General features: G+C 36.5%; 1 pseudogene; it reads left to right on the forward strand.

Moving 5' to 3' along the window:
- Positions 1–1664: 1664 nt before the first annotated feature.
- On the forward strand, positions 1665–2709 carry LOC101550142 (60S ribosomal protein L5-like; annotated as a pseudogene).
- Positions 2710–13393: the final 10684 nt, after the last annotated feature.

Below are 13393 nucleotides of genomic sequence, written 5' to 3' on the forward strand. Positions count from 1 at the left end.
CTCTTATATAAGAAAGAACAATGTTTTCTATTGGTAAGCTCATGGAGAGTTTTAAGTAATATCAGAGTTGGGAGAGTGATGACATTCTTGACACTGTCACTGTCACTGTCAATCCCATTGCTCATCAATTTGCTAGAGCGGGCACCAGTAATGTCTCCATTGTGAAACTTGTTGTTACTATTTTTGCCATATCGAATGTGCCACAGGTAGCTTGTCAGGCTCTGCTTTGTGGGCGAGATAGAGATACTCTTGGTAGCTTGTCGGGCTCTCCGAGAGGGATGGAGGAATGGAACCCGAGATCTGCCAAGTGTAAGGCAAACACCCTACCCGCTGTAATTTCTCAACTCACCTGTGTGCTTGTATCTGAAGAACAATAGAAATGGTTTGGAAGAGCTAAAATAAGAAAGCAAACAAATGAATAAATAAGAGGAATGAATCAAACACAAAGACCAACAACTGGAGAGTTTCAGTGACAGCTCAATTGAAGTAAAAGAACATAAATTTGGAGTGAACCCAGTTTTAGAAGATAAGTCCTATTTTAAATCCTAAGGGAAGCTTGGTAATGAAATCCATTAAGAATACACTACCCAATTGAAAGTTGAAAGGGAGATTAGGGAAGACAAATGTAATTACCCAAATTGTAATTTGGTCAAGACACCAAGGTTAATAACATTCCTCCTTCTTCAAAAGTTACCATGAATTTTTTAATACCTTATAATGGCCAGTGTCACAATTTTTATTCCTATACATGAGACAAACTCTTTGATATGCATTTTAAATGTTAATCATGTATATTAAAGATATGTACTCATCATTACATATGCACATATATTTCTACCTCTAAAAATATTATAGAATAAATTTTTGTAAATTGGTGAAGTACTGGAGTAGATAATAGCTGTATCTATCTCTTCAAATTCTGAAGTTTGACTAAAAATCCAATTTGATATGATAGCTAAAAATAAAGATACTATCTGGACTACAAGATTATTGAGTTGTTTAGAAGTTCAGAATATGTTCATCAAAAAGACCTGTGCAATTCAGAAATTGCTGTTGTATTGTTGTGATTACTTTCTAACGTACTTTCTTACGGTAAAACAGGGACAACTCATATTGTGTCAGAAGTTTTTTAAAAATAGGTATCATAAATCTTGTTGAATTCTTAACATAAGTTCTCCATAACACACCATTAGGTTACGTGTTAATAGTTTTAAGTTCATGCCTTTTTTGTAATAAGCATTGATATTTTAATCAGCAATTATAGGAAGCAAGGTTTAGACAAAAATATCGTTGTTCAGTATTAACATTATGGAACAACCATTTACCAAATACATATAGTTGTTTTTGAAAAAACCTTTCCTATCCATGTATCTTTCTGTATGCAAATTCTGATCTATTTGCATTTATAAAATGATACATTTTTAGAAGTTTACCACTTATTTCATTTTGAAAATGATTTTTTAAAGTTACTAAGAATTAAATAAAAGTACTGTAAATAATCAGCCCACCTTCAAAAATTGTCATTTTTGGACTACTGTTTTGCAAATAATAATTTTGAAAATATGGCAAAATCAGGTGCCTGCGCCCGGAGCTGTGGCCTTTTCTCTACCCCCAGGGGGCTGCTCAGCCTGTCGAACCACAGATCGCAATCTTCGTTCCGAAGAATGGGTTTTGCTGTATTTGTCAAGAATAAGGCCTACTTCAAGAGATATCAAGTGAAATCTCGAAGACAGCAAGAGGGCCAAACCGATTACTATGCTCAGAAACGTTTGGTAATCCAGGATAAAAATAAACACAACACACCCAAATACAGGATCATAGCCCATGTCACCAACGGAGCCAAGATTTGCCAGATTGTGTATGCTCCTATAGGAGATGTGATAGTCCGTACGGCATGTGGTCATGAACTTGCAGAATATGGTGTGAAGGTTGGCCTTCTGCTGTAGATTTGGCATGGACAAGATCAATCGAGGCCATGTGCAGGACACTGGTGATGCATATAAGGTGGAAAGCAATGATGAACAACCTGGTGCCTTCACCTGCTATTTGGATGCAGGACTTGCCAGAACTACAACGAGAAACAAAGTTCTGGCAGCTGTGCAAGGAACTGTGGATTTCGGGATCGTCTATTCCTCCCAGTGCAAATGACTCTTTGTGAATTAGAAAGGAAGAAATTCAATGCTGAAGGACATCAGAAGCACATTATGGGGCAGAACATTGCAGAATATACGTGTTATCTGATAGAAGAAGATGAAGATGCCTACAAGAAATAGTTTTCTCAATACACAAAGAACAACATAACTCCAGACATGATGGACCAGATGTATATATAAGAAAGCTCATGTGGCAATACGGGCCAGCCCTTTTGATGAGGAGAAATTTAAGAGAGAAGTTAAAAAGAAGAGAGAGAAAAGCATCTGCCATAGAGGCAGGAAGTGGTTGGGGAGTGGGGAGGTGATGGGAGGGAACCTGGGGACACTGGTGCTGGGAAAGTGCGCTGGTGGAGGGATGGGTGTTGGAACACTGTATGACTGAAATCAATCATGAACAGCTTTGTAACAGTCTATTTCCTATGATTGTAAGTTGTGTGTGTGTTTTAAAAAAAGAAGAGGTGGAACCATCTCAAACTGTCTTGCCCAGCAGAAAGACTATGTAGCCTAGAAGAAATCAAGTTTCCTCAGTGCTAAGGAACAGGCTGCTGAGAGCTAAAAATCAAACCGTGATTTTGTATAGAGATTTTGCAAAGACAGTAACAAAATATTGACCAAGAAGTCAGAGAGAAAGAAATAAGAGAGAGAGAGAGAAAGGGAGGAAGGAAGGAAGGAAGGAAGGAAGGAAGGAAGGAAGGAAGGAAGGAAGGAAGGAAGGAAGGAAGGAAGGAAGGAAGGAGGAAAGGAGGGAGGGAGAGAGGGAGGGAGGGAAGAAGAGAGGGAGGAAGGGAGGGAGGAAGGAAGGAGGGAGGGAAAGAGAGAGGGAAAGAAAGAAAAGAAAATATGGGAAAATCATAAAATATAAAATAAACTTCTGGAATATTTACATACAGCATATTTAATGGATGTTAATAAATTTCACTAATATAATTGAACATTTTCTTTTAATGTAATATATAATTTTTATATAATAAAGTACATCAAGGAAAACTTTAGCATCATTCAAAAAACATTATAACTTCACTTAAATAAGTATAAAACAGTTTATATACCTGCTTAGATGCAAGCTCAAAAAACATCAATAAAATTTGCATTTCCATTCCCTTTCCTTATAAAGTGTTCATAAAGGAAAAGAAACAGGAATTGTTCAAGATGTTTTTCATTGTCTATTGAATTCAAGTTTATATTCAAAAACTTTGGTCACAACTCTTATCTAAATTAATTTAACCAAAACCTTATTTCATTACGCCTGTATATGGCAAATACAAAGATGAAATAATTTGGGGATTATTAAAGTTCTATCTCTATTTCTTTTTCACTGTATCTCTCTCTCATTCTCTCTCTCTAACCTCTTCTTGTTTTATACAGTGTTCATGTCTGTGTTGAGCTCATTGTTTCATTAAAGAGTTGAAGAAAATGACTCACAACAGCGTCAAATTTTTACCAGTCCTCTGAAAACTTCTAAGGAAAGAAATTATAGTTTTAAGTATCTGTATAGAAAACCCCTTGCAATCTATTTTTCTAGTGTTTTATGTCTATTTCTGAGCTCATCAGTAATAGCTTGAATAATGGCATTTTGATTGCACAGATATGAGTCACGTGGTCACCTGCAAATTGGTGACCAAAAAATTGGTCACCATAAAAAGCTGCGATTTGCAAATCTATAAAGAAAAACTCCATGGGACAGACAAGGGAGTTTTTCCCAAGCAGGAGTTCGGGGCGCAAAACAATGAAAAGAGGAACACTGCAAATTAAATTAGCAGCTAAATCAATATGTAATAAAATGGCATTAAATTAATCTAACTGTGGAATTTAAGTCTCTCTCAGGCTCATAGTTCTTTCTCTTCAAATAACCCATATTCAGTAATCTCTCACCAACAGTTCAAACATTGGTAAATACTATTTAGACACTATGATTGTGGTGTCTCTAGCTCTATTATAGTGGCAAGTACTTGTAACTTAATTCCAGTTCTTGATATTATATAAAAATTGATATTCCCAGGTCCCAGATTTTACAACTAGGAGGGGAGGAAAAAGAAGCAAATGATAAAATGACAAACTCACTTTATTTTTTTTTTGCTTATAATAAGAGCCACGGAAATGGAAGAGATCATGTTAAGTGAAACAGCTCAGAGGATGAACACAGGGTTTTCTTGATTATCTGTGAATACAGAATAATTGGGTGATGTAATGTACTAAAGGGGAACTGCCTAGATCACCCATGACCTCAGAGAACAGAAAGAAGAAGGACAGAGACAGACAGAAATTCAGGGAAGAAATATGAAGCTGAAGGAAAGTGACTAGGGGCAAGGATGGAGTGTCTCAGGTGGACCAGGGATGCAGAGAAACCACAAAACCAACACTAGAAGCATGAGATACAAATGGCAACAACCAAACCTAAAAATGTGACTGCCAAAGGCGGGTTGGGGTGGGAAGGACGCCTGGGACATGAGTAGAGAGACACTGGCATTAGTGATGGCATCAGGGGTGGAATATTTTACATCTAAAACTCAGCTATGAGTAACTTTGCAAATCATGGTGTTCTAATAAATTTTTTAAAAAGAGTCATGTTAAGATGTACCATATTACTGCCTAATCAATGACTCCTAGGCTCACCAAAAAATACTTTGCAGTGGAGAGATAATACAACAGGAATGGGGCCAATCTGGGTTCAATCCCTGGCATCCCATATACTACCCCGGAGCCTGCCAGTAGTGATTCCTGAGTGTAGTACCAGGAGTAAACCATGAGCACTGCTGCGAGTGGCCTCAAAGCAATAAGAAAAAAAACTTTTTTGAATTCTTTGTTAAATGGTAATGCTTTAACATTGTTTTAAGTGTTAGTAAAATTGTGTGCCTACAGTGTAATTTTCTGGCAGGAGTGATTTTATGGTGTTTATGCTGTATGATTGGAGCAATAGCACAGCAGGTAGGGCATTTGCCTTGCACGCAGCCTACCTGGGTTCAATTCCTCTGTCCCTCTCGGAGAGCCCAGCAAGCTACCAAGAGTATCCCACCCTCACGGCAGAGCCTGGAAAGCTACCCATGGCATATTTGATATGCCAAAAACAGTAACAAGTCTCACAATGGAGACGTTACTGGTGCCCGCTCGAGCAAATCGATGAGCAACGGGACGACAGTGCTACAGTGCTACATACTGTATGAAGGTTCATGTGTGATGGAAGTAGACCAGCATCACATGCTGCTCCTCACTTTAGCCGGACAATTCTTTTAGAAGCCAAAGAAAAGCAAGGGAAATATAATCCCTCAACATAAAACCCCGAAGATACTGGAAAATAAAGTGGGATTCCACTTTAGGGGAAAAAGGCATTTGGAACAATTTGATGTATAACCTAGAAGTTCTCTCTGCTCATACAAACAAGAATTTGAAGTACATCCTGGTAGTTCAGGTCTTTGTCTGGAACAAAAATTTTTCACATTAAAAATATCTTGATATGAGTCAAGGAGAAGTTCAAAGAGTTGGAAGACATACTCTGTATGGCAGGAGACTCGAGTTCCAGCCCTGCCCTGCAAGTTCCCATGAGGACCTTGGTGCATCTCTAAAGCTCTGGGACAAGAGGAACCACTGGGCTCCACTAGGTATGGGGACAAAAATTTTAGTCTTAAAATTATAATGTCATTACATGCTTATGCACAGATAATCTTGCCCAAAACCTATTGTAATACACAATCAAGTCCTTAAACAACATAAACGGTGTAAACACACAGACTCTTCTTTCTTATGCTGTCACTCTCTATTCAATATAAATTATCTTACAGCCAAGGTTTTATGTGCTTCAAAAAGTTTTTCCTACTGTGTTATTTAGACTCTTCCAATGAAAGTCCCACTGGAAAAAATACATTTTCCCCCAACTGCTTAAGAATAAAGAGTATATTTGGTTCATCTTAGCCCATTGTAGAAAATCTACATTAAACTTACAATATACTTTGAATAGGGAAAAGCTAAGGATTAGAGGCCCAGTGATGTGACTTAGTAATAAAGGAATAGCCTGGCATTCTGAGGTCCTGGGTTTGCTTCCCAGAACTGCCAAAGAGAAATTTTTAAAAGAACAAGGATGAAAAAGCAAAGTAGTCAAAATCCTACACTATGCAATAAATACCCAGACAACCAGAATAGACATATATTGGCCACATTACAGTTTTTAATATAATGACAAAATCCATATATGGTGATATATTCTAATGGTCCCTTAATTGTCATTGTCTCATTGTCAATCTGAACAAAAATTAAAAATCAGACAAAAAATAGTTATTCAAATTAAGAGATGAAAACAACAAAATATGTGTAAGAATGTGTTAATTTTGACTGGGAAGCAAAATAAATGTAACAGGATTCTTGAATTCTGCAAAAAAGAAGAACATATAAAGTGTCTGATAAGCTTTCATATCACTGTTTATGTAATATATTGTGTAAATTATTTTTACCAAAACCCAAAATATATGTAGAAGACACAACTCTTTAGGTTTAAGAAAAGCTTGAGTTCAAATTAAAGAATTTATATATCAAAGAAATATAAATTCTGAAGAACTCCAAATGAAAACCAAGTAATTTAGGCAAATTAACAATTTTTCTATGATAAACTGTCAGTAAATTCACATAACCTTTGCGACAATTTCAAGTTTCTCTGGGCACAGCAGAACGAAGGGAAAATTTCAGATCATTATATGTGAAGAAAACTCTGACAAGGATAAATATGAAAACATAGCAATTTCAAGTCTCTATACATAGTCCTCAAACCAGAATTCCTTCTTTTGTGAAAACTTGAGGAATATAAAAGGAAAGGAAAACCCTGTTAATATTTTCCATAAAATACTTGATTATGACCCAACAGATTTTCAACATTACTAAGGTGTTCAATATTTTCTTATACTCTAAATCGTTACTAAGTGTGTATGTGTGTATGACAATATGTTACTTTTGTATCAAATATAGCTAGCAAAACTCACAAGCAAAACTTTCTGTACTTTCCGTGCTTATGGTGTACAAGAAATACAATGAAGAAGAAATTGCAATACCTGTTTTTATTATATTAGTTTTATAGCAATATTGCCTTAAAAGAAAGGCACATAATGCTCCAGCACTAAAAAAAAGGAAGTTTATAGCTCAGAGGGGGTGGGCATGGGGGATGTTTATCAGAGCAGCTTTGTGGTCTAAGGGAAATTTAACTGAAATTCCAACAATAATAACAAAAATGATGCAATAGATGGAAATAACACTAGTACATTCCAGACTAGAGATGAAATTTGAAGAAAAGAATTTTGTCATGAGTAGCGTATATTTTCATAACAGGAACTGGTCAAAGTGAAAATAAGGGAGAGATAAGTTGGGATTTTATTTTTATTTGAAGCACCATGATTTACAATACAGTTTATTATTAATAGTGTTTCCTGCATAAGATGTTTCGGCATCACACCATCTCCCAGTGTCCACTTCCCCTACCACTGTCAGAATCTGCTCCCAAATGCCTTCTGCCGCCACCCTAACTGGAGTGTGTTGGGAAGGGTTGCCAGTGAGGAGGTGCTGAGAGGGTCTCCTATTTGCAAGAAGGGTATAAAACTAATATCAACTAGGGTGGCGCTCTTAGAAAAATTGGAGTCCATGGCAGAATTTATTTTGGAGAGAGAAGGTAGGTACTGGACCACAGAGGTATTGTGCCATACCCAACAGTACTCATGGCTTACTCCTTTTTCAACGCTCAGGTATCACTCCTGGTGATATTTGGAGACCCCTAAGTGGTACTAGGGATCCAACTGTGGTTGGCCTTAGCAAAGCAAATGTCCTCTTTCTAATCCCTAGATTTCAATTTTTTTAGGATAGAGATTTTAAAAATATTATTGAGAAGGAGACTACGGATTGAAAAAAAATCCATAAAAATTGCCACTTGTTCATTGCCTGAAATAGGATGAAAATACATTATTTCCTAAAAGCAACTTCTCAGGGCCATAACTCTTTAGCTGAGGTGTTAATGCTAGTAAAAAAAAGAAGGTCCTCCTGATCCCCATTCAAAGCATAACCTCTTAGATACCAAATATAATTTAATGAAGGCCATTAAAGGCTAATAAAGTTCAGCCACTGTCAAATGCAACCAGAACATGCGAAAGGTCTTAACAATTACTTAAATCATACAGTATAACTTCTGTGCTAACGGCTGTCATTTTCTGTCCTCTAAACGTCAGGCCTTCCTCGTTGATGCTTTATCACAGTACCTGAGCCCTCTAAAAATTATTTCCTCCAGTTCTGTTAATTACTTGAATTTCAAATAAAGTCCCAAAAGCCTCAAATGGCACTAAAGTTAAAAGTACAAGAAGATAAACTGTTTTGGCACTCTGTCTTTCTTTAAAGCCTGGCTTTGGGCCTCCTCCTAAAACATATCACTGAAGGTCTCATCGTATATCTCCCTGATTTCAATAAATGGTTAAGTGGTCATGCATTCATTATGCCATAAGCTGCACCCAGATGCAAATGGATACCATTTATAATATTTTACAGTGTTTGGAAGCTCCCAGCCCATGTCAAATGATAAAGACTTGGAAAATGTGAACCCACCTCAAAGTCCTTTTTTAATTGCATTCTTTAATAGATTGGTGCACATTCTTTGCATGCTATAAAAGTTAAGAAAGTATTTCTATGGTAGTAAATGGGCAACACATGAAGACCGTTCTGCTTTTAAGAAGAATGCTCTCAACTTTGTGATTTGTGTTTTTTAATGCCCTTTTCCTCCTCTTGTTCTTTCAGGGACAGTTTGATTCAGAGTAATGGAGCGGTGGAAATTAAATGAGTGCGCAGGAAGCCCAATGAACTCAGTATACTGCTTATCTTGTAACTATACTTAATCTAAATAACCTTTTTTATGCTCTGCTGGAATGGCATTTTCAAAAGGCTATATAGTAGTAAATGAGAGTATATGTCAGTAAGGATTTGCTAGACAAATCAGATCTCCCAGAGAAGTATATCTATCCATTACTATTTAATACACACTTCAGTGTGAAGGACAATTTTTGTGTGTGTGATCAGACCATTAACATTTACTGTCGTTGGGGCTATGTTTTCTAACTTTTCCACTTTCCCCTTTATTTTAATTTCATTTACTTTTTATTTCTTTCTTCCACTGGAGGCCTTTGGATCCAAATTGCCCCCCAAAGAAAGAATGAAGTGATTTGTACAGCATAAGCCATTGTTGCAATGTTTCTTGCCAGGCTCATACCCTCAGAAGTAAAAGATTGCCGAGGGATAATATCAACACGAATGGTGGTTTACTGCAAAGAATTTTATTCACATACATAAAACACATGGAAGACATGTCCTTTGATAACCACTTCGGCATTCTTTTCATAAATGTAGCTTTTCTTTATTATAATGTTTGAAGGAATGATTTACTAAGTAGGATGTGGAAAGCGAAGTTTATATCTCAGCTATTATTCTGCCCTTTGCTGTTTGGCTGAAAGTGACTAAATTGGTGCTCAAGGCCGTTTACACAAGATGGTTTTCTTTTATTTGTTCATGTTTGGGGGGGACCATACCCTACAGTTTGCTCAGGGGTTAACTCCTGGATTTGTGCTCAGGGTCAATCTTCATGGTGCTTGGGGCAATATATGCAGTGCAGGGAATGAAATTGGGCTCAGCTGCAAGCAAGGTGAACACCTAACCTTTTGTATTATCTCCCTGGTCCCTAATTTTACCCATTTTTTTGTTTGTTTTGTACAAGAATCTGAGGACTGGAGTGATAGTACAGCGGGTAGGGCATTTGTCTTGCACTCAGCCAACCTGGGTTCGATTCCTCTGTTCCTCTTAGAGGACCCAGCAAGCTACCGAGAGTATCATGCCCACACAGCAGAGCCTGGCAAGTTACCTGTGGCATATTCTATATGCCCAAAACAGTAACAACAGTTCTCACAATGGAGACGTTACCGTTGCCCGCTTGAGCAAATTGATGAACAACATGACAATGGTGCTACAACAGTGCTACAGTGCTATAATAATCAGAACCACATTGAGGTGCATTTTGACTGGCTTCTCTCTTCATCTGTTTCTGAGGCTGAGTGCTTTCTCCCCAACACACTCCTTCCTATTTTGCTTATAAGACATTATTGGAGCTGAGCCCCCCACCTGATCCATTAATTTTTGTGATGTTAACCTCTTCCAGTGTTTACTCTTTCCCTCCACAGTGATCTACTAGAACCAGATCCTTAGACTTAGATCATTGTCTGCCATAGAGTTAGGGGATAGGGTCCGGTTAGGGTGTTGGGAGGGAGACTGGGGACATTGGTGGTAGAAAATATTCACTAGTGGAAGGATGAGTGCTCAGTCATTTTATGATTAAAACTCAATCATGAAAGCTTTGCAACTGTGTCCAACGGTGATTCAATTTTTAAAAAGTTTAAGACTAACAAAAAAGAATCTTCATTAGCAACAATACATTGAATTATTAACTACAGTATTTTCAGATTAAAATAAAATGTTTGTATAATTTTGATTTACAAAGTATGTCTCCCAAGCCCCTCACCTCCCCCGTCACACACACATACTGAGTGTATTAGCAGTACTGGAATATGATATTTGGTATAAATGAAAATTACAAGACTTATTCCACAGATAACAAGAAGCTTAGGGGGAAGACAGCAATTGTGCTTGGGAGCAGGAGGGGTGGGGTGTGGGACTCACTAGCAGTGCTCAAGAAAGTGGGAGTTACTCCCAGTTATATTTGGCCTGACTTTGCCAGGTTTGATAGATGCTAGACCAGCTGTACTGAGGATTCCAAGTTCAGTGGGCCACCAGGGCCACACCCAGAAGGTGCTTGTTGGATGCATGAGTAGGTGGGGGTCATGTTCTCTAGACGATATATTAAATTAAATAATTACATTTAGTTTATATTAAATTTAATAAATTAAATTTGGGGCCTCCACCTGTGGAGCATGAAGTCTGTCCCTTTAAGAGTCTTCCTGGCCCAGCAAATTGTGCTTAAACAAATCCTCCTGGTATTCTGGGACTCTGGTATTCAATAATGTCTCAGAACCTCTGGCTACTTAGCCCATAGACTTTAAAAAATGGTAGTTATATATTAAAATGTGTGGAGTTCTGTCAAAACTGTGCCCCATAACTGCATCTATTGACGGTGAAGTATTAGACTAAAAAGAAGATAATGATTAACTACATTTTAAATTCAAGAGGTTGGAATAAGAACAACAAAAATTCCAAGAACTGCATGAATTAAAAGCATAATTTGAGCTGGAGAGATAGCCTGATGGGTTGGAACACTTTGCATGCTGAAGGCTCAGGTGGACTCCCTGGGGTCACCCTGTGTTTCCCTAAGTCTAGCCAGGAGCAAATGCTGAGCACAGAGCTGAGAATCCCTGGGCACTGCCGGGTAAGGCTCTGAAAACGACATCCAAAACAATAATGCAAAGTTAGCACATTAGAAAACCATTATAAATAAACATAGAAGGGACAAAATAAGTATAGCCTTGGTAAACCCAGTAAAGAGAACACAAACACGAAGAAAGTTCACGTCAATAAATAAGAGAAACTAAACTAAACATTTTGTATGCAAGGCGGACAATAATATCTCAGCAGCATATTTAAGGGGAATCTTTTAAACAAATATCAAAAGTGTCTCAATAAGTTTAAAATCGGAAAGCCATAAGAAGTTTCACCAAAGTGTTCACTCCAAAAATGTAAGACACAAAAGCATTTATCAATGATTTCTTTCAAAATCGTCAAGGAACAGTGGAGTTACAGAATGTGTAAGAAAAGTGAAAGCTTTGGGATTCAGTTCACTAGTGTGACTTTTGATAACATTATCCGAAAGTAAAATGCAATGACAGAATACTTCAGCCATAGAGATTCCATTCGAGGAGTATATTGAAATAATAAAGCCCCATGACTAAGCTGTCTTCATTTCAGAGTCTGAAATGTAATGCGCTTACAATTATTGACCATTTTAGCAAATAAGAAAGAAACATGGTCATCTTGATAATTGTCAACAAGTCATATAATAAAAACAAATATTCTTTTGAAACAAAACAGTGTTCTTATGCCTCAGTATTTATTAATAATATATACAATCGCCATACATTATATTAAAGAATAACCTGCTTTGAAACACATTTTCATAAGACGAATACTTACTAGCACTTCTATTATTCAATATAGTTTTAGAAGTTCTACTCAAGCTAATGAGAAAAAATATCAAGCTTACATTTTGTAAAAAAAAAATATTTTTTATAAAGAATATGAGATGCTGCTATGAAAACCCAAGAAATTTGAGTAGAGTATTTTAATTACTATAGTTTTTTGAGTTAACTAGATGTATTATAATGCCTCAAAAAGTCAATAGATTTCCATTTTTGATTTAGAAACCATAATAATTAACTTTAGTAAATTAAAAATAGTGGATAAATATACAAACAAACATTAATCAGTATAGGCTGGAGCAATATTTTAAATCAAAGACAATGGATGAGTTATATAATAAACAGTGTTGAGAATTAACTAACCACTACATAAAACATTAACAATAGGTACTTCTCTCAAACACTGAGAGAAAATATCCGTGTTTGATTTTTATTAAAAGGCAATAAATCTACTCTCAGTTTTAATTAAGCATAAAGTATTTAGCAGATTTCTAAGCCAAAAATGACTGCTAGTTAACCACTTCTTGAATTCTATTTAGTCCTACGATTCTCTTCCCTATCATAGGATATCTGATGTGCAAACTTTGAAGAAAAACAGACTGTTCTTTATCTTCACCATTCATTATATCTCTATGGTCAGAATTACTATAAACAGAACACAGTTTATCTGAGGTCCATGAGATTCTAAAACCAGGACCAAAACCCCAGGTTTATTTCTTAAATCTACTCTCCATCTTTTAATTTCATCTAAATTATTTAAATTTATTTCAATACTTTCATAAATTCACTTCACTACATATATAAGCATTATTGTCTGTTTTTGCTCCATCACATTGAATTTATGTAAGCAAAATTGAACTTTAAACTCCTTTGATGAAACATAAAATAATGTGTCTTGTCATTTATCACAGACTCTTTGTTTTTAAACAAAACAAATCTCATCCAGTCTTCAACATGTCCCCTACTGTTATGCCACTACTGTAAAAGTGTTCTATAGCAGCAATCCCTTTTATACTTCTGCTGAGTTAGAAATGGTACATTTGGTTGGCCAATCTAAACACATTTCATTTTTTAAGTCTAACACATTCCATG

The sequence above is a fragment of the Sorex araneus genome, chromosome 1 (assembly GCF_027595985.1).
Source record: "Sorex araneus isolate mSorAra2 chromosome 1, mSorAra2.pri, whole genome shotgun sequence".
Lineage (NCBI taxonomy): Eukaryota > Metazoa > Chordata > Mammalia > Eulipotyphla > Soricidae > Sorex > Sorex araneus.